Source organism: Phyllobates terribilis, unplaced genomic scaffold, assembly GCF_046119375.1.
Source record: "Phyllobates terribilis strain yellow unplaced genomic scaffold, ASM4611937v1 Scaffold_7__3_contigs__length_470593459, whole genome shotgun sequence".
NCBI classification, from domain to species: domain Eukaryota; kingdom Metazoa; phylum Chordata; class Amphibia; order Anura; family Dendrobatidae; genus Phyllobates; species Phyllobates terribilis.
This window is the reverse complement of record NW_027362767.1, coordinates 112,136,021-112,157,449: the sequence shown is the minus strand read 5'-3', so window position 1 is coordinate 112,157,449 and position 21,429 is coordinate 112,136,021. Positions and strand designations below refer to the sequence as shown.

The 21,429-nt window shown below is 46.2% G+C and overlaps 1 pseudogene; it reads left to right on the top strand.

Annotated features, from left to right (window-relative positions):
• The first annotated feature begins 4,100 nt into the window (after positions 1-4,100).
• Positions 4,101-21,429, top strand: part of LOC141155367 (protein transport protein Sec23A-like) — a 154,193-nt pseudogene continuing 136,864 nt past the window's right edge.

Below are 21,429 nucleotides of genomic sequence, written 5' to 3'. Positions count from 1 at the left end.
ATGGCCCGGCTATCAAATTATGACTTCACAATCAAATACCGGGCAGGCAGAACCAACGCCAACGCAGACGCCCTATCAAGAATACCCACCTACCCGAAGGAGAAGAGGACTCAGAAGAGCTGGAGGAAGTAGAGCTCCCTGCGTTCCACCGGTATGGGGCCACTCAGTATTCTCACCGGGTAAGAGACAAAGACCTAACCACCGTCATGTTCAACCCCTTACCCCACCACGGCTGGGCTGAAACGCAAGATAGTGACCCTGGTGAAAGACATGTTAACCCAGGCAGACACTAGCCCTAGCCCGGACGCTCCAGAGGAAGCCAAGCAGTTATGGAAGGAGAAAAGCAGGCTATTCCTCTATGAGGGTAAGCTGTGCAGAAGGCTTGTCAACCACCGGACGCACGAACTGACCTGGCAGGTAGTGGTCCCAAGGCGAGATGCAGCAATGGTCCTGGAGGCCTACCATGACAGAGCGGGACACTTCGGGTGGAAGAAACTGGAGTTGCTACTGAGAGAGCGGTTCTACTGGATCGGTATGAGAGGGGCCATAGAGAAGTGGAGCAGGGACTGCGTCCCATGTAACCTCAGAAGGAAGGATTGTACCAGCCAGAAGACTCCTTTGAGGCCGATTATCACCAGGCAGCCTCTCGAGCTGGTAGCACTAGACCATGTGAAGTTGGCTCCAAGCCGGTTCGGCTACATCTATGCCCTCACGATTGTGGACCATTACTCCCGGTTCTTGGTGGTGGTCCCGGTTAAAGACTTGACAGCCCAAACGGCGGCCAGAGCCTTCCAACAACACTTCTGCCGTCCACACGGGTATCCGGAACAGGTCTTGACAGATCAAGGTCCAGCGTTTGAGGCGGAAGTCTTCCTGGAGTTCTGCAACCTCTACAGCTGTAGGAAGATTCAGACAACGCCTTACCACCCGCAAACCAACGGGCTGTGTGAGAAAATGAACAATATCGTCATTGATCTCCTCAAGACGTTGCCCCTGGAAGAACGCAGCCTGTGGCCGGAGAAGCTGCCAGACCTGATCGACTTGTACTACCATATCCCGGTGAATGCTACAAATTGCACCCCGGCTTACCTGATGCGAGCAAGACCAGGTAAGCTGCCTATGGACCTGGAGATGGGAGTCCTGACACCCGAGGACACCTCCCGAGATGCGGACTGGGATACGGAACGGCGGCTACAGTACAAGAAGGTACAGGAGAGTGTGGAGAGGAGTCTGGCTCAAGCGAGAGAAAAGCAAGAGAGGCTCTTCAACCAACACGCCCCTGCTGGTCCCCTGGAACCTGGTGAGCAGGTCCTGAAGCGGAAGAGAAGGCTTCACAAGCTAGATGACCAGTGGAAGAGCGACCCGTACACAGTACTGCAGTCCAACCACAACAACCCGAAGGTATGTGTAATTACCAAGGATGGAGGAGAAACCACTAGCACCGTCTCCAGAGACCACCTAAAACGGTGCCCCGAGCAACTGCAGAGTCCAAGTGAAGATCAAGATGACCTTGAGCCCGCAGTGGACAAGGAAGAAATGGTCAGCACCGTTCTCGGAGAGTTCCCCCGGTCCTGGACTTGGATAAACGACATAGTGGTACCCGTCCTACACTTCCTTCAACCTACCCAGCAGGAGCCTACAGGAGAGCAGGAAGAACAAGAGGAACAAGCGGCCCCGGAGGCAGAAGAACCCATGCCAGCAGCCCAGGAGAGTCAACCCTCTGCTGACAGTGAGCCTGCCATGCCTGCGGTAAGCCAAAGGACCCGCAGACAGCTGCCTGCACTGCCTGTAAACCCAGCTAGTAGCTGTACCTTAAATGCTAGTGGGGAAAGCCAGGTTAGACCACCACCAGACAGTGGGTTACGCAGGTCAACCCGGAGCACTAGGGGTCAAATACCAGCTCGCTGGAGAATCTAATTGCAAAGTATATATTTACCTGCATATTGCAAATGTTTTATGTTTGTTGCCTGGTTATTAATAATGTTTTTCCAGTTTTCCTAATACAATGGACTGACAGGTCATGGACACTGAATGGCCGGAACGGTCTTGTAGATAGTTGCACTTGGTGCCCTCTTGCAAAGATGGCCACAGAAGAAAAACCTGTCCGGTGTGGCCCTCTTGTGGCCCAAAGTAGGTAGCTCAGCCTTGTCGCCATGCCCAAGGCCAGGAACTTGGGGTTTATGGAGACAGGTCCCCGCACCGTTCAAGACTTCACCTAGTTGGGTGACATGGACACCCGGTCGCAGAAGCGCCGTGACCTCAAGTACAAAATGTACTTGTATATATGTTATGTTATCATTTATACCCTGTATTTGTGTTTCCTGTTTAGTCCGTAGTACTAAATTTTACTAGGGGGGAATGTGTCACCCCAGGCCTGGATGCCACAAACAATAATCTGTGTCTGAGAGCAGGAGGGAGGTTCCCTGGTTAGGGACCATTAGCATGCAGCACCTCCTGTCCCAGGCCAGTAGGGGGAGCTGACTGCCCTATAAAAGCTGGAACTGGGGCAGGGTTAGAGAGACCAGAACCCACTTCTGAAGTTTCCAGAAGGGTTCTCAGAGAAGAGGGACAGGTCAGCAGCAGCTGAGGAGTCCGTGAGGCAGAGGAGAGACTGCGAGCCAGGGACAGAGGCGACGAGATCCGTTCCTGGCTGAGAGAAGCACACAACCGGACATTGGGGTCCGAGGCTGTCAGGGTTGCAAGCCCAGCAGCAGAGAACCAACCCGCGAGGGATTTCAGGTCCCTTGGCCTAAGAAGCCTGGAGGCTCCGCCACACAGAGGGACCAGTACAGCAAGGAGAAGCAAAAGGTACCTAAGGCCCGAGTCTCAAGCCATACAGGCGAAGTACACGGCCAGCTCAGGGACGTGGGCTATTACACCACGAAAAGGGGGATAGTCAGCAAGAGCATAGCGAGAACGGTAGGCCTACACACTCACCCTGACCAGTGGGGCTCGCCCAAATGCTCTCAGATACCCAGGCCCATTCCTAACCGGTACTCCTGTTGGGTCAGTAATAACATCTGCAATAAAGACCCTGGACTGTTTGAAGCGGACTCTGAACTCTTACTATTGCGGCCTGCACTATCACCCCCAGCATTCACATACGCTGCCCTGAGGCTACACTCTTCCCGTGGGGAGTTATCCTATCCCTGTGCTGCACACCAACACCAGCCTCAGCGGTCTGCCTTGCAGCGGCGGTCATCCCTGACCGCAATCCACGGATGGCGTAGTCGGACATTCCAAAACACTGATAAATAGACTGCCACAATTTGGTCTGACCACCCTGAGCAACGGGATCGGGTTGCCACTACTACTCCCAGCATCGTACAGAAGCCCGGTTCCGGGTACCCCACGGCCCAGGGGGTGAGTCAACCATCATTTAAAGTGATAGTATCTGCTTAGTAATTATTTGAAGAAATCGTGCCTACTTAAAATGAACCTTACATACGATACATGCTTATTTTTATAATTCTCAACTGGTGCATATTAAATGTTGAATGAAACAGAATCACTCACACCTGAGGATGCTAGTGAGGGTAAATCGCCACCCATACAGACTCTTAGAAGAAAAAAAGCGATCAAGATCACCCAAAAGAGTATTTTTTAATATAAAACACAAATTTTATTATATAAATATAAAATGCAAAATGTAATACACATGCTTGGCAAAAATGGTGCAAATACACACACTATAAAAAATCCATCGTAATGTAGGACCAGCGGGGTCCGTTCTGTGAGAGTCACAACGGCTCAGTGGCCATGTGCACTATCATTAAGTGACCCACATAACCATATTAAAGTCCAAATAAGTATGCAAATATTTAAGGATGTTGAAGAAAATAACATTAATCTATAATAGAGAGTTCATTAAATCGTTGCCAAAAGAGTTAAACATCAAAAATATCAGCAACAAATTAATGTATGGACAATTAGTTCATACCTGGACCTAGAACTAAATGGTGTGGGAGCTCACAGAGGGGCCACGCATCCACCCCAATGCGCGTTTCGGCGCTGCCTTCTTCAGGGAGCTTAAACCATCTCAGGAGGTGTGGCTCTTTAAGTGATAGCCCAGCCAATGGGTGAAGATGGGAGGACCATAGATGACGCATGTAGCGTCGCGGTTACTGGGTCGACGTCATGCGGGTCGACGTCGACGTCATGCGGCGGATCACACGGAAGCCTCGTGGGCCCACGTGACTCCGCAGGTCCTTACAGATAGACGCCGAAGACCACGGGGCGCTGTGCCAGGCACATGCGTTCAGGTCCTGTCGGCCCCAAATACCATCCCGGTGCACAGAAAATGCAATACAGTACAAAGAGCATATCTCCCAATGTTACACCTCACCTTATCACAATTCATACAATGTGATCAAAAGGTCAGTTTAATAATACATTGCAATCTGGATAGTAATACATGATTATATAATATATCGTCGAACAGTGTGCTGCCTATCTGGCGCTCGAGTCCGGCACATCGCTGATCGGGTTGACAGATTACTGGGAGGGGCTGGTGAGGACCCAGCGGTCATGGTGCACATTGGCACAAATGACTAAGTTAAAGGTAGGTGGAAGGTTCTTAAAGATGATTTCAGGGAATTAGGCTGCAAGCTGAAAGCAAGGACCTCCAAGGTGGTTTTCTCTGAAATACTACCGGTACCACGTGCCAGGCCAGAGAGGCAACAGGAAATTAGGGAGATAAATAAGTGGCTCAAGAATTGGTGTAGGAACGAGGGATTTGGGTTCCTGGAGAACTGGGCCGACTTCTCAGTTGGCTACAGACTCTACGCTAGGGACCAGCTGCACCTTAATGGGGAGGGTGCAGCTGTACTGGGGGAGAAAATGGCTAGAAGGTTGGAGGAGTGTTTAAACTAGGGATTGGGGGGGAGGGTATTCATTTTATAGGTGGGGAAGATAGTGCAGATGGTGACCTGGGCACAAATAAAGAAATTGGGGGTGGGGTTAGAACAGTCAATAAAGTAAGAAGGAATAGAGGTACAGAGAGATACATAAAATGCATGTACACTAATGCCAGAAGCCTCACCAACAAAATGGAGGCATTAGAATTAATTTTGTTGGAAAATAATTATGACATGGTAGGGATATCTGAGACGTGGCTGGACGAGAGCCATGACTGGGCAGTTAATTTACAGGGCTATTGTCTGTTCAGAAATGACCGTACAAACAAGAGAGAGGGGGGGTGTTTATATGTAAAATCATCCTTAAAACCCATCTTGCAGGAGGATATATGTGAATCTAATGAAAATGTAGAGTCCCTGTGGGTGGAGATAAGGGGAGGGGGAAAAAATAATAAATTACTGATAGGGGTTTGTTATAAGTCTCCAAAAATAATGGAAGTAGTGGTGCTTATCCTCGTAAAGCAAATAGACGAAGCAGCGACTCAAGGAGAAGTCATTATTATGGGAGACTTCAACTACCCTGAAATACATTGGGGGACTGAAACATGTAGTTCAAGCAAAGGTAATAGGTTTTTGACAACTATGAGAGACAATTACCTTTCACAACTGGTTCAGGACCCAACAAGAAGGGGGGCTCTGCTAGACCTAATATTAACCTATTAACCAATAGGCCAGACCACATATCAAATATACGAGTTGGGGGTCACTTGGGTAATAGTGATCACAAAATAATAAATTTTCATGTAACCTTTAATAAGATGTGTAGTAGAGGGGTTACAAGGACACTAAACTTCAGGAGGGCAAATTTCCAATGGTTGAGAGATGATCTTAGTGCAATAAACTGGTACGATATCCTGAGACATAAAGCTACACAAAGCAAATGGGAGACATTTATTAACATCCTGAATAGGACCTGTGCACAATATATACCCTTTGGGAATAAATATGCTACAAATAGGAGGAAACCATTATGGCTAAATAGAGCTGTAAGGGGCGCAATAAGTGAGAAAAGGAAAGCATTTAGAGAACTAAAGCAAGTAGGTAGTGATGAGGCATTAAATAAATATAGAAAATTAAATTAATTATGCAAAAATCAAGTCAAGGCAGCAAAGATTGAGGCAGAGAGAATCATTGCCAGAGAAAGTAAAAATAACCCCAATATATTCTTTAACTACATAAATAGTAAAAAACTAAAAAATGATAGTGTTGGCCCCCTTAAAAATAGTCTGGGTGAAATGGTGGATGAGGATGAGGAAAAAGCCAATATGCTAAATGATTTTTTTTCAACCGTATTTACACAAGAAAATCGCATGACAGAAAACATGATTAGTGATAACAAAAATTCTCCATTAAATGTCACTTGCTTAACCCAGCAACAAGTACGGCGGCGTCTAAAAATCACTAAAGTTGACAAATCCCCGGGCCCGGATGGGATACACCCGCGAGTACTGCAGGAATTAAGTAACGTCATAGATAGACCATTATTTTTAATCTTTAAAGATTCCATAATAACAGGGTCTGTACCACACGACTGGCGTATAGCAAATGTGGTGCCAATATTCAATAAGGAGACAAAAACTGAACTTTGAAATTATAGGCCGGTAAGCTTAACCTCTACTGTGGGTAAAATCCCGGAGGGTTTCCTAAGAGATGCTGTAATAGAGTATCTGAAGAAAAATAACCTCATGACCCAATATCAACGTGGGTTTACGAGGGACCGTTCCTGTCAAGCTAATCTGATCAGTTTTTTTGAAGAGGCAAGTTCTGGACTGGACCAAGGAAATGCAGTAGATGTTGTGTATATGGAATTTTCAAAAGCTTTTGATACGGTTCCACACAAAAGGTTGATACATAAAATGAGAACAATGGGGATAGGGGAAAATATATGTATGTGGGTTAAGAATTGGCTCAGTGATAGGAAACAAAGAGTGGTTATTAATAGGAAAACACTCATACTGGGTCTCAGTTAACAGTGGGGTTCCACAGGGGTCAGTATTGGGCCCCCTTCTTTTTAAAATATTTATTAATGACCTTGTAGGGGGCATACAGAGTAATATTTCAATATTTGCAGATGACACTAAACTCTGCAGGGTAATCAATACAGAGGAGGACAATTTTATATTACAGGAGGATCTATGTAAACTAGAAGCTTGGGCTGATAAATGGCAAATGAGCTTTAATGGGGATAAATGTAAGGTAATGCACTTGGGCAGAGGAAATAAAATGTATAATTATATGTTTAATTGTAAAACACTGGGCAAAACTCTAACTGAAAAAGACCTGGGTGTATTGGTGGACGACAAGCTCACGTTTAGTGGCCAGTGTCAGGCAGCTGCTGCAAAGGCAAATAAAATAATGGGATGCATTAAAAGAGGCATAGATGCTCATGACGAGAACATAATTTTACCTCTATACAAGTCATTAGTGCGACCACACTTAGAATACTGTGTACAGTTCTGGTCTCCGGTGTATAAGAAAGACATAGCTGAACTAGAGCGGGTGCAGAGAAGAGCGACCAAGGTTATTAGAGGACTGGGGGGTCTGCAATACCAAGACAGGTTATTACTAGTGTTGAGCCACCCCCGTAGTGTTCGAGTTCGGTTCGGTTCGTCGAACACCCGTGTGTTCGCCGAACTGTTCGTCGAACACCTTCGAACACCGTTAAAACCAATGGCAGGCAAACAAAAACACATAGAAACACATAGAAAACACCTTCAAAGGTGTCCAAAAGCTGACAAACTGCTCAGAAGACATAACTAACACATGGAAAAGTGACAAGTACATATAGTCATGCGAAAATAAAAGAGGTGGAGGAGTAAAAGGAGGGGGAGACACAGATATAGGCATGTCATGCCCTTCTAAAATCCAAAAAGTGAGAAGCCGACACGGCCAGTCCGCTCCTGCCCGTGCCACCTCCGTGTCGCCGGGTTTGTGCCAGAGCCGCGGTGAACCCTGACGGCCATCCCCCCTCTCCCAATACTGGTGCCTGTCCGCTGGTGGGTCGAGCGAGCCCCCCTGTGGTGGAGGCAGCTCTAAGCTTTTTAATTTAAATTGTCTCTCTAATTTGAATGAATACATTTTAAATCCATTTACAAGGATCTATTGGAGGGCAAGTCTCATGCCAGCAGTCGCGGTAATTCCAGCTCCAGTAGCGTCCACTAAAGCTGCTGCAGTTAAAAAGCTTTTATAAGGATCGAGCTCGGCTGTCCACCGCAAGGCATCCTACTGCCAGTCCCAGCCCCTATGCCTTGGGGTGCCTCCTGATGCTCTTCACTAAGTATCCCATGGTCCCGAAGCTTTTCCTTTGAAAAAATTAAGTGTCTAAACTACAGGTGGTGCAGCTTGCTTAACAGCCGGGATAATCCGCTCAATATGCCCCTGAGATGGGCACGACAGTCCCTGTCCCTGGCTGGAGTGGGGGGAGGGAACACTGAGGAAGGGGAACCCTGTAGTGCAGGAGCAGGGAGGAAGCAGTTCCTGGGTGCATTGAGAAGGGAGTATAAAAGGTGGGCACCATCTTAGTTCAGTGCAGAGAAGTCTGAGCAGAAGTGGCAGGGAGCAGGGGCTCTGCATGAGCTCTGCTCCGGAGGCGGGCCTAGTAACAGAGGCCCAGGCCTGGAAGAGGGAGAAGGAAGGAAGAGGAGCGGAGAAGGCTCCAGGAACGAGGAATGAAGGGATCCCAGGGGTGCGGACGGGCGAGTCGCCACCGCACGCCCGAATCCACCTGCGTGGAGGGGTCAGGCCAAAGGGGGAGACCGGTCCCCGAACTAGTGGAGGCAGGAAACGACCCTCAGCTAGAAACCGGAGGCTCTGACATTTTATGTGGCGCAGCCCCTCGCTACACCCGCTAGGAAGGCACCACATAGGGTCAGGGAAACTGGCGCCAAGTTTACCAAGAGGAGGCCCGAGGCAGCCGGACAGAAGTGTTGGTAAGAAAGGCCAGACAAAGGACACACAAAGGGGGTCCTGTGAAGTGCTCCAAAGTTATCTGGGAGTTGTCTGAGCCCCTCACCTGGTGAGCACAGTACGACATGGGCAGCCGTTACCTGCATAGAATCATAGAATCATAGAATCATAGAATGGTTGAGTTGGAAGGGACCTCCTGGGTCATCTGGTCCAACCCCCTGCTCAAAGCAGGATTCACTAGATCATCTCAGACAGATGTCTGTCCAGCCTCTGTTTGAAGACGTCCATTGAAGGGGAACTCACCACCTCTCGTGGCAGCCTGTTCCACTCATTAATCACCCTAACTGTCAAAAAGTTTTTTCTAATATCTAATCTGTGTCTCCTCCCAGTTAGTTTCATCCCATTGCTTCTAGTCTTTCCTTGTGCAAATGAGAATAAAGATGATCCTTCTACAATGTGACAGCCCTTGACATATTTGTAGACAGCTATTAAGTCTCCTCTCAGTCTTCTTTTTTGCAAGCTAAACATTCCCAAATCCTGCAACCGTTCCTCATAGGACATGGTTTGCAGACCAGTCACCATTCTGGTCGCTCTTCTCTGAACTTGCTCCAGTTTGTCTATGACTTTTTTAAAATGTGGTGCCCAAAACTGTACACAGTATTCCAGATGAGGTCTGACCAAAGAGGAGTAAAGACCGATAATGACTTCACGTGATCTGGATAATAAGAACTGTGAGATCTGGATAATGACTGCAGACGTGGTCTGGATAATAAGAACTGTGAGTAAAGGCCCTGAACTGCATCACTGACTCCGTGTCGTTACTGCTGCTGCCCTGCACCATCACCCCCATCCTCCGCATACACTGCCCTGAGGCTATACTCCTCCCGTGGGGAGTTATGCTACGCTCTGCTGCACCCACAACACCAGCCTCAGTGGTCTGCCCTGTAGCGGCGGTTCACTCTGACCGCAATCCACGGGTGGCGTAGTCGGACATTTAAACATGAAAACCACATAAATAGTTCCGCCACTGGTTTGACCGCCCTGAGCCACGGAACTGGGTCGCCGCCACGAAGACTACAACCACCAGCATCCACCAAAAAGGGTCCGGCTCCGGGTGTCCCAAGGCCCAGGGGGTGCGTCAGAACATTTTCATCACCTTTCACAATCACCAATGGGACAAGGCAGTGATGTCCTCTGTCCCCTCTCTTATACATCCTAGTGACGGAGCACCTGCTCTCATCAATTCGCCATAACCCCAATATTAGGTGGATTGAGGTGGGAGGCACCGAGTACAAGTGCTCTCTATTTGCTGATGATGTCCTAGTATATATCACTCAATCACATATATCCATCCATGCTGTTATGGCTGAAATAGATCACTTTGTTACATGGTAAAATTTTAAAATCAATGCAGCGAAGTCTGAGGCCCTCGATGTCTCCCTCCCCAAATCCATATAGGATTCCATCCAGTCCAACTTTCCCTTTGCCTGGCCCTCACAGGGTATCAAATACTTAGGAATTCCTATTCATAGAGACCTCTCCCATCTATGTTATCTTAATTTTGGGCCCTTTATTGAACAACTCCATACAGACCACGGTTGGCAAGTTAGAACTGTAAGATTCACTACGTGAACCACTGGTGTTTTGTGGAAAAGCACATGTACACTGCGTTCCAAATTATTATACAAAAAGTGTTTAGGAGTGATAAGGGAAGAATTTGTTTGTTTGTCAGTTAAACTCATTGATGGTGATGTGTGTCAGGGCTCTTTATATCACTGTAAGCAATTGCAGACACCTGTGCTAATTAGTTTGGCAGGTGTGTCCAATGAAAGGCAAGACTACTTAAGAAGGCTCTCTCACATTATTAAGCAGCCTACATTTTCTGCCAAAATGGGAAAGAAAAAGGATGTGTCGGCTGCTGAGAAGCAACAAATTGTGGAGTGTTTAGGTCAAGGCATGACTACAATCAACATTGTGCGATGATCAGGATGAAGTGTCTTGGCAATCAAGAAGTATGTAGCTGATTCACAGTACACACGTGTGCGTGCTGATAAGGGCAAATTGAGGACTCTTTCCTACAGGCAATTACGTCAGGTTGAAAGAGCAGCGGCAAAAAAGCCTTGTCATAGCAGCAGACAAGTTTTTGAAGCTGCTTGTGCCTCCAACGTCCCCCGAACAACAAGATGCAGGGTCCTTCAGAGGTTTGCAGCTGTGCATGCGCCATCCTGTCGACCTCCTCTATCCACTTCACACAAGCAGAAACGGCTCCAGTGGGCCAAACATTACATGAAGACTGATTTCAAAACTGTTTTGTTCACGGATGAGTGCCGTGCAGCGCTCGATGGTCCAGATGGATGGAGTGGAGGATGGCTGGTTGATGGACACCCCACGCAAACACGGCTACAGCGCCAACAAGGAGGAGGTGGAGTAATGTTTTGGGCTGGAATCATGGGGAGAGAGATTGTCGGCCCCTTTAGGATCCCTGAAGGCGCTAAAGATGAACTCCATAATGTATGTGGATTTTCTCAAACAGCACTTCCTGCCATGGTTCAAGAAGAAGAACCGTGTATTTCACAGCAAGATCATTTTTCTGCATGATAATGCACCATCTCATGCTGCACATAAAACATCTGCATCTCTGGCTGATATGGGCATAAAAGGGGACAAACTTATGGTGTGACCCCCATGCTCCCCTGACCTCTACCCCATTCAGAACCTTTGGAGCATCATTAAAAGGAGTGTCTATGATGGCGGGAGGCAGTTCACATCTAAGCAACAGCTCTGGGAGGGTATTCTGTCCTCATGCAAAACAATTGAAGCAGAAACCATCCAAAACCTGACAAATTCAATGGACGAGAGAGTTCAGAATCTCCTTTCGAACAAGGGGTCCTATGTGAAAATGTAACATCACCTAGAATAAAGTTTTGAGTTGAAAACTGTTTGATTTCAGTTTCTAACAACCTGCTAATGCTTATAATTTCAAAAATGACCATTTTTTTGGTCTTTATTAAAATGAAAAGGTTGATCGAAAAGTTTGGGGGATCTAAGAGTGTGGCAACCCAGTAGTCATGATTACTTCGAATTCTGACAATATGAGGGTCATGCTGCAGGTAGTGCAGCAAGAAGGCACTTATGTGCCTTGCGCATCTCGGAGCCCCAAAATTATTTTCCGGGCTAGATGCAGCTAAAAATTATTTTTAATTTTAAATCTGGTGAAGCTTTAGTATAGATGGCCTAATAGGATCAGTGCTGCACACTGCTACAAAGCCCAAATTATTTTCCAGTCAAGATACAGATAAACATGATTAGTAATTTGAAAGCTTAAAACGGTTGGTAGGGTGATTTTAACCAATCATCAAGCTTTTACTCTCCCCAGGATGACACAGGGGTAGAAAAGTCGTTTCGGATCCATGATTTGTTCATCTTTATGAACGTGAGTCTGTCTACATTATCAGTGGAGAGCCGCGTGCGCTTATCTGTCAGCACACCACCAGCAGCGCTGAACACACGTTCAGACAGAACGCTGGCTGCGGGGCATGACAAGATCTCCAAGGCGTAAGTGGCTAGCTCTGGCCATTTATCCAGATTGGAAGCCCAAAAAGAGCAAGGGTCCAGTGACACAGTCGTGGCTTCAATGTTTACTTGGAGATACTCCTGTACCATCGTCTCTAGGCGTTGACTATGTGTCAGACTTCTTGTCTCCTGTGGCCTTGCAAAGGATGGGCTAAAAAAGTGGTGAAATGATTCCGCAAAATTGATGTTACCAGCAGATACTGTGGTTCTGTTACGGTTTGAGTGCTGAACACTTGACGGTCCCACGGTTGGCAAGTTGGAACTGTGAGATTCACTACGTGCACCACTGGTATTTTGTGGAAAAGCACATGTAAGATTCTGCAACAGTCTCTGCTGATACTCCTGCATGTGTGCATCCCTTTCTATGGCAGGAATAATTTCTGCAAATTTACTTTTGTACCGGGGATCTAACAGTGTGGCAACCCAGTAGTCAGGATTATTTCTAATTCTCACAATTCGAGGGTCATGTTGCAGGTAGTGCAGCAAGAAGGCACTCATGTGTGTTGCGCATCCAGGAGCACCAAGTCCCTGTTGTGTTGGTGGCGAGATAACAATCATGCTTCCTTCCTCTGTCCTCTCCCCCCAACCTCGCACAACAGAAATGTGATCAAGGTCTCCCTCATCTGATGAGTCTTCCATCAGTTCGTCCTCCACTTCTTCCTGGGCTCCTGCACCTTCCTCACTAGTTTGGCTGCTACCATGCGCCCTGGTAAAACCATCTCCCCCACCCTCACATGCCTGCCGCCTTGGTGCTGCCGACCGTCTGGACCTTGCAGATGTTAGCCCTTCCGCATACAACTCCTCCTCCTCTACTTCCTCCACCTCCTCTTGTGCCACCACCTGACTCCGAATTCTGTTTAACATGTGCTCCAGCATGTAAATCACCGGAATAGTCATGCTGATAATGGCATCGTCAGCACTAAACATCTTCGTCGCCATTTCAAAACTGTGCAGAAGGGTGCATAGGTCCCTGATCTGAGACCACTCCTCCAGCGTGATTTGCCCCACCTCTGAATCTCGTTGGCCCAGGCTATACGTCAGAACGTATTGCACCAGGGCTTGTCGGTGCTGCCACAGTCGCTGCAACATGTGCAGAGTTGAATTCCACCGGGTAGGCACATCGCATTTTAGCCGGTGAAGTGGCAGGCCCAACGACTTCTGTAGAGATGTAAGTCGCTGAGCTGCGGGATGCGAACGGCGGAAGTGAGCACACAGCGACCGTGCCCTCTGCAGAAGGCCATCTAGTCTGGGATAGTGGGCTAAAAATTGCTGGACAACCAGGTTCAACACGTGAGCCATACAAGGCACGTGTGTGACATTGCCCCGGCGAAGGGCCGCACCCAGGTTTGCAGCATTGTCGCACACGGCCTTCCCTGGTTTCAGGTCCAGTGGAGACAACCATTCATGAAATTGGTTCTCCAGAGCTGACCACAACTCCTCAGCTGTGTGACTCACATTTCCCAGACATTTCAATGTAAAAGCCGCCTGATGACGTTGAGCCCTACTGCCAGCATAGTAAGGAGGTGTGCAGGATCCCTTCTGCGCAGTTAGAAAGCTTGTGGCATGACCAGACAGGCTTTGGGTGCAGGTGGAAGACCGAGAGGAGGTTGAGGAGGCAGAAGCAGTGGAGGAACTTTGACATAAAGAGGATTGACGCACAACTCGTGGGGACGGCAAGACTTGGACAGCAGCCCCTTGTCCTGCTGTCACCATAGTTACCCAGTGCCCAGTCAGCGACATGTAACGCCCCTGTCCATGCCTACTCGTCCAAGTGTCTGTGGTGAAATGCACCCTGTCACACACAGAGTTTCTCAAAGAAGCGGTGATGTTGTGTGCGACATGCTGGTGGAGCGCAGGCACACCTTTCTTTGAGAAGTAGTGCCGACTGGGCATCTGGTACTGGGGCACTGCGACGGACATAAGGTCTCGAAAATCCTCTGTGTCCACCAGGCGGAAAGGCAGCATTTCTGTAGCCAAGAGCTTGCAGATGGTGAAATTCAACCTCTTAGCTTTCTCATGGCTAGGAGGAAATGGTCTTTTACTTGTCCACATCTGAGGGACCGAGGGCTGGCTATTGTGCTTAGACGGGGTTGATAAGGGTGTCCCCAGCAAACTGCCGGTCTGTGAGGAAGATGCAGGCGGACATGTTAGGTTGCCTTGATCCAAAGGTGGTGCTATCGATGTCGGACAGCGCTCAACACCAGCTGGTGTTACCACCTCCAAAGAAAATGATGACCTGCCAATCACGCTGGCTGTTGCGGGTAAAGAGGTGGCAGGTCTGCGCCCCAAAACAGGTGTGACTGCTGTCCCCCCAGTCACAGAGGATGAAGAGGCCGCGGATGCACAAGATATGGCAGACGGTGATTGGCCCGGCCGGCTAGGCCGCATTGTAGCACACTGAGCTTCCCACTGCAACTTATGCTTCATGTCCATGTGCCGGTTCATGCATGAAGTACTCAAACTATGTATTTTTTGGCCTCTACTTAGCTTTTGCTGACAAATGTTACAGATAACACGAGTTGGGTCATCTTTATCGATCTGAAAAAATGCCCAGGCTATGCAAGGCTTAGCACCCATGCGACCTGAAGAGCCACCACGACTTGTGGTGAGAGGCAGAGTTGTGTTTGAGGATGCAGTTGTTGACGTGCTTCCAGTACTACGTCTCTGTCCAGGAAGGCGCGACCTGACCTCGTCGTCACTAGCATCTTCCTCCACCTCCTCTGCTGACCTCATCTCTTGGCTGACTGTGGGTTGACAGTAAGTGGGATCTCCGACCTCATCATCATCACCCTGTGCGTTATCACACCCGTCGTCCTCAGAGCCAACCTGTTCCTGCCCTGACAAAAAACTAAAGTTGTCGCTCCAATCAGGTATTTGAGTCTTATCATCGTCTTCCTCATTGTCTCCACCAACAGGAGTTACAGTTTGGGAATGAGGGTCTACATTATGGTCAGAACCTTCTGCGTCTGGTCCTGGATCCGACTCATAAAGATTCTGGGCATCAGTGCAGATCATTTCCTCGTCTGGATTCACAGAAGCGCTGGAGTCGACCTCTGATTCCCAGGCTATAGTATGAGTAAACAGCTCTGCAGACTCAACCATCTGTTCTACCTCATACTCAGACGGGCAGCTGGAGATTTGGGAGCTGTGAGGAAGCAAGTGCGATTTGGGTGACACCTTTGAGGACTGGAGTATTTGTGATGTTGAAGTTGATGTGGAGGAGAGCCCACTTAAAGGAGCACTTGATATCCGTTGAAGCACCTGCTGTTTTTGTGCCTCATCTGGAATTTGTAGCGATTGGCGTGGCCGTAAGAAAGGGATCTTATCACATTGTCCGCTAAAAGAAGTAGACATTTTAGTTTGGCTGGAAGATGGTCTTTCTTCTGCAGATGTTACTGTTGCTTTAACACCTACCCCACGGACACAACCTTTTTTCCCCTTCCCAACACGCCTATTCCCCTTTCCACCAGCAGCAGGCCTTTTTCCACTCATTTTGGTGGTTAACTAATTCACAACTCTGGAGTTGTTTGCACAAAAAAACAATGGATGGGAACCGAGCAGAGCTGAGTGGCCAAACTGTGGTATAGGCCAAAACTATTGGCTGGGTTAGATGCAGAAAAAAATTATTTTGAATTTGCAACCTGATGGAGGTCAGTATAGATGGACTAATACAAATAGTCCCACACACTGCTAGAAGCCCAAATATTTTTTCAGAGGTACTGTAGATGCAGAAAAAAAATTTTTTTAATTTGCAACCTGATGGAGGTCAGTATAGATGGACTAATAGACCAAGTCCCACACACTGCTAGAAGCCCAAATATTTTTTCAGAGCTAGATGCAGAAAAAAATTATTTTTAATTTGCAACCTGATGGAGGTCAGTATAGATGGACTAATAGACCAAGTCCCACACACTGCTAGAAGCCCAAATATTTTTTCAGAGCTAGATGCAGAAAAAAATTATTTTTAATTTGCAACCTGATGGAGGTCAGTATAGATGGACTAATAGACCAAGTCCCACACACTGCTAGAAGCCCAAATATTTTTTCAGAGCTAGATGCAGAAAAAAAATATTTTTAATTTGCAACCTGATGGAGGTCAGTATAGATGGACTAATAGACCAAGTCCCACACACCGCTAGAAGCCCAACTATTTTTTCAGAGCTAGATGCAGAAAAAAATTATATTCAATTTGCAACCTGCTGGAGGTCAGTATAGAAGGACTAATAGAACAAGTCCCACACACTGCTAGAAGCCCAAATATTTTTTCAGAGCTAAATGAAGAAAAAAATTATTTTTAATTTGCAACCTGATGGAGGTCAGTATAGATGGACTAATAGACCAAGTCCCACACACTGCTAGAAGCCCAAATATTTTTTCAGATCTAGATGCAGAAAAAAATTATATTCAGTTTGCAACCTGATGGAGGTCAGTATAGATGGACTAATAGAATGATGCTATGCCCAAAAGATTTTACTTCACTAGGTGCAGTAAAAAAATTGGTATTCTATACACAGGTGTTATATCTTGCAACACAGATAGGCTACTCCACTGACTAACACACTCTGCAATAGGCCAAAAAGGATTAGCTTTGCTAGATTCAGCCAAATGCTGTGAAAAAAACTTGCACAGCACTGGCACAGACCTGCCTGGCAAAAACTGATAGGAACTGATGTAACCTAGTCCTGAAAAGGACTGCAATTACAATTAGTCTTTACTCCCACAATCTATCTATTTAAGAGCACAGACCTGCCTGATAAAAGTCGTAGGAAATGCTGTAACCTAGTCCTTAAAAGGACTGCAATCACAACTATTCCCTACTCCCAAGCTATCTGTATATTTGTGCGAAAATTGGCTTGAAATTAACAAGGTATAGCGCACACAGCAACAGCGGTGCCGTCTAACACGCAGCTGCAGCAGTGAGAAAATGGTGGCGACGGGGAAAATGGCTTGGTCTTATAGGGCAAGGACATGTGACATACACTGCCAATGACACATGCCCTTGCTTGTGTGAAAAAAAGCACTTCGCTCCGTGTGTGCGCTGCTGATAGGCTGACAGATTGCACCTCCCCACTGCAAATGCGGGAAAGAGAAAAAAAAATGGAGATCTTCATTGTTCCTGCAGAGATCCATCCCCTGCCCCTCCCCCCACCCCGCTGTACACTCAAACTGCGTATTAACATTAATTTTCATCATTACTGAGAAAAAATCCAGTTATGATTTTGGTGCACGAACAGTTATCGAACATAACCTCGAACAGCCGAATTTTTCTCAAATTGTTCGTGTTCGCCGAACGGCTCGAACACCGCCCAAAACAGCTCGAATTTGAGATTGGCGAACAGTTCGAGTAGAACAACGCTCATCTCTAGTTATTACACTTGGGGTTATTTACTGTGGAAAAAAGGAGGCTTAGGGGTGATCTTATTACTATGTACAAGTATATGAGGGGACAATACAAAGATCTTTCTACTGATCGTTTTACTCTGAGGCCTGAGACGGGGACAAGGGGGCATCTTCTACGTCTGGAGGAAAGAAGGTTTAATAATAATCACAGATGTGGATTCTTTACTGTAAGAGCAGTGAGACTATGGAACTCTCTGCCGCATGATGTTGTAATGAGTGATTCACTGTTAAAATTTAAGAAGGGCATGGATGCCTTTCTTGAAAAGTATAATATTACAGGTTATAAATGCTAGATTCCTTGATAGGGGGCATTGATCCAGGGAACTAGTCTGATTGTCGTATGGAGTCGGGAAGGAATTTTTTTCCCCAGTGTGGAGCTTAGTGTTTGCCACATGGTTTTTTTTTGCCTTCCACTGGATCAACATGTTAGGCTATGGGTTGAACTAGATAGACTTAGTCTTCCTTCAACCTTAAAAACTATGTTACTATAAATATATTATAATTAATAGAAAAAATTCATATATTAACCAACCCAAAGATTGCATGTACACACTATATAATGTCTTCATTCACATGAATATAGATAGTTAGCATATCAGTGTGGGGACAATAGCTCACATATGATGAAAATGACATACATCACAACCACTTCAGACCTCACACCCAAATAATCTACACATGTGAAGTAGTCATAGAATCCAAAATATGTATATGGACATGCACTACATCCCACAAGAATATAAAGTCCCTGTAGGGGAACATGTGCACACCCAAAGACATGGACACAGTAACATAAGCAGGAGCTGTCCATACCGGGCACGCCCGAGACCCACAAGGAGTCCGTGCATGACCCAACGTGGACAACCCCTGTACTGTGTAAGACATATGGCCAACTGCAAGAAATAAGCTCTTATACAATGGATATAAACAAATCACAATAACAACAGGTGAAATAAACAATCAATGCACAGAGAGGCACTTGACATTCTCAGATCAAGTAAATTTTCCTCTCCACCCATGGTCGAAGATAGACGGCATCAGAAGAGAAGTAACAAAGCCACATCAATCCCAAGATGATTTGGTAACAAATATAGATGGATACACACTGTGAAAAATAAAATCAAAATTCAAAACAAATTAAAAATAATATAGTTGCATATTGCGGGCAGAGAGCGATCAGAGAAAAGGGACAAAACTGAGGTTCTCATTTAATCCATTTGGATGTACCGTACCTAAATTCCAAATCCAACGTGTCTCTAGTTGAGCCAAACGTTGACTAAGTTTACCTCCACGAATTCCATACTTGAGTGAGTCAATCCCTCTAATCCTTAATAGGGAGCTATCACAGCTGTGACAAAGCTTAAAATGTCTTGGTATTGTCCTGAGTGTGGTAGTGTCCACGCAGTCGGTGGCTGCCAAAATACCCAACACGTTACCTTACTCTCACTTTCAATTGGCGCGTAGTTAGGCCAATATAAATTAGTCCACAAGGACAAGTAGCATAATAGATGACATAGCGAGAGGTACAGGTAATGTGGCTCCTGATTTCGTATGTCTTAGTACCGGCTGCATTAGTGAAGGTATTGACTCTTTCCACGTTAGGGCAGGCAACACAGCGACCGCAAGGAAAACTTCCACACACAGGACTTGGGGCAGCCAAAATTGTAGTCACGGATTCAGTTTGATAATGGCTGTGTATTAAATGGTCCCGTAAGTTTTTGGAGCGACGTACAGTGATGGATGGACGACAAGGGAGAATTTTTGATAGCGTGGGATCTGTCAATAAGATTGGCCATTAGTGTTGAGCGAACATGCTCGACACTGCTCGGTACTCGCCCGAGCATCACGCTACTCGGGATGTTCGGCGAGCACCGAGCATTTCCGGGTTACTCGGGCGGGAGCTCGGGTCTCCGCCCTGCATGTTTGGCGCTCTTTACAGAGCCAATGAACATGCAGGGATTGCCAGCCAGTCACTGTAATGCCGCAGCCATGTTGTTTGTGGGCATTACAGTGATTGGCTGGCCGCACAGCGTCACCTCGAGTATTTTAAACCGGGCGCCGCCATCTTAGACACAGTCGCTCCGGATCAGACAGTGTAGGGACAGCGCTGCTGATTTAGGGAGAGATATATCCTGCAAAATAGTTAGTGTAGGGTCTGTAAAGGCTGCCAGATCAAACAAACAGTCCTTCTCAGGACTAATATTCATCCCAGGTATATCAGGCAGGCAGGCAGGGTGTACAGGAGACGCAGTGGTTATACCAGCAAACGCTGCATTACAGTCCTGTGTGCTGCTCCTGTTGCTGAAATTGCTGGACTTAGCTCCAGGTCCCGGGGGCCAGGAAAAATCCTTTTTTTTTATCTAAATCCTCTTTTTTTTTTCCTCCTTCACAATGTACAAATACCCATCTTATTAACCTTTTGGTGCCCCCCCCCCCCCAAAAAAAAAAAAGTGTGCCTCTGATTTTTCAGACACAAATATATCTGTTGAAAATAGTCTGGTGTAGGCCAGAGAAATAGAAGTGTGCCTTTGCAGTTCTACGGGCCATTTGTATCTAAAAAAAACAGTTTGAGTGTGTCGCTCACTGTTCAGCCGCAAATATATATATATTTTAAAAAGCCTGGTATACACCAGTAAATTATTACTGTGGTTTTGATGTTCCACGGTAAAACATCTCTATTATCCTGTTTTTGGCATTTTTTGCTGTATAAAAATAATAATAGTGTCTCCCTGATTTTTCAGACACAAATATATCTGTTGAAAATAGTCTGGTGCAGGCCAGAGAGACAGAAGTGTGCTTTTGCTGTTCCACGGTAAAAAATCTCTATTATCCTGCTTTTTGCATTTTTTGCTGTAAAAAAAAAAAAAAATTGTGTCTCCCTGATTTTTCAGACACAAATATATCTGTTGAAAATAGTCTGGTGTAGGCCCGAGAAATACAAGTGTGGTTTTGCAGTTTCACGGTACAAACCTCTGTATTATCCACTTTTGGGCCATTTGTATCTAAAAAAAACAGTTTGAGTGTGTCGCTCATTATTCAGCCGCAAATATATATATATTTTAAAAAGCCTGGTATACACCAGTAAATTATTACTGTGGTTTTGATGTTCCACGGTAAAACATCTCTATTATCCTGTTTTTGGCATTTTTTGCTGTATAAAAATAATAGTGTCTCCCTGATTTTTCAGACACAAATATATCTGTTGAAAATAGTCTGGTGTAGGCCAGAGAGACAGAAGTGTGCTTTTGCTGTTCCACGGTAAAAAATCTCTATTATCCTGCTTTTTGCATTTTTTGCTGTAAAAAAAAAATTGTGTCTCCCTGATTTTTCAGACACAAATATATCTGTTGAAAATAGTCTGGTGTAGGCCCGAGAAATACAAGTGTGGTTTTGCAGTTCCACGGTACAAACCTCTGTATTATCCACTTTTGGGCCATTTGTATCTAAAAAAAACAGTTTGAGTGTGTCGCTCACTGTTCAGCCGCAAATATATATATATTTTAAAAAGCCTGGTATACACCAGTAAATTATTACTGTGGTTTTGATGTTCCACGGTAAAACATCTCTATTATCCTGTTTTGGCATTTTTTGCTGTATAAAAATAATAATAGTGTCTCCCTGATTTTTCAGACAC